This window comes from Sesamum indicum, linkage group LG4 (assembly GCF_000512975.1).
Source record: "Sesamum indicum cultivar Zhongzhi No. 13 linkage group LG4, S_indicum_v1.0, whole genome shotgun sequence".
NCBI classification, from domain to species: Eukaryota; Viridiplantae; Streptophyta; class Magnoliopsida; order Lamiales; family Pedaliaceae; genus Sesamum; species Sesamum indicum.
Window position 1 is genome coordinate 6,111,322 of NC_026148.1, and position 1,395 is coordinate 6,112,716.

The 1,395-nt window shown below is 36.6% G+C and overlaps 1 pseudogene; it reads right to left on the minus strand.

Annotated features, from left to right (window-relative positions):
- LOC105160112 overlaps nucleotides 1-1,395 on the minus strand; it is a 7,355-nt pseudogene that overhangs the window by 2,581 nt on the left and 3,379 nt on the right.

Below are 1,395 nucleotides of genomic sequence, written 5' to 3' on the forward strand. Positions count from 1 at the left end.
AAAGAAGAAGAATATTGCCTACATATCAGAAAAGGTATGTTAAGAAGCCTGCCCCGTTATAGTGCTCTGTGTTTCACAACATTCAAAGAAAATATGCAGATACTGATGCAGGAAGATGAGGCAATGCTCAAGTAGCACCCAATACGTTTTTATTTTGTCAAAATGCATAATCTGCAGCATTTACCTCAGGGGACTCCAAGTTTGAGTTTAATGTGAATAGGAGGTCATTTTGCAAATTTATTTTTCAGCATGCTTGCAAGTTTAGGGGTTAGTAAAGCTCTAAGGGCATCAGCTGCAGCCTGATTGTAGGGTGTCGGGATCTCCTCGTCAACCAAACCACTAAGCCTTGACAAGGCATGAGATGCTTTTACAGCATGTATGTTTTTTGCTATTTGAACGCTAGTTCCAACACCATGTGCATCTGTCTTATCTGATTCCTCCGCCGTCGAATCATATTGGAGCAACAATGGTATAAGGTACCTGAATAAACAAAAAGTAACCCTATAAAACCACAAGTTTCTGAAATGGACCTGGATTTCAAAAAAAAAATCCACCTGAGAGAGACCATAACATCACGATAAAGCAGTTTGCAACAGTGGAGTGGTTTTTAAGATATAACAGGCACATAGCAGCTGATGCAGAGGCCTTCAAGTTCACAATGTTCATAAACCATAAACTTCCACAATGCCACAGAATAAAGAAATTTTGTCTTTCAAAGAATAGTCACCATAAAGTACCTTCAACACAATAGTTCCAAGATTTTGTTCAATTTTAAAATAAAAGTTGGACTCTCTTTGCAAGCAAATTGACTCGACAAAAGGTACCGAACAAATAAACATTAACTCTATGAACCCTCAAGTTTGTAAATGGACGAGATTCAAGTAACAGACCACAAGAGAAAACTATAACATCAAGGTACGGCAGTTTTTTGAGAAACATCGGAGTGGTTTTTGTAAGATGTAACAGTCATGTTCCAGCTGATGCAGTGGCTTCAAAATTCAAATTGTTCATAAAGCTTAAGTTTTCACACTTCACGTAGAAAAAGTATATTCTGGCATTCAAAGAATAGTCACCACAAAGCATCTTCAACACTAGAGTTCCAACATTTTCTTCAATTTAAAAAAATAAAAATATGACCACCTTCACAAGCAAATAAGTTATCTATACAAGCTCAGACAGACACAGAGAAAATGTCAGCAACAAAGTCATCCACATGAGCACAAAGAGCATTATAAATAGACCAATATGGGTAATTTCATTATTCAATATCCATATATGAGCTACGAAGAATTATATGGGCAAAAGAGTGAAAAGTAATGAACGAATAGAAACTAAGTCACTAAGCAATATGTCACTTGGAACCAGGTTAAGCGATAAATATAAAAGGACGGTCAA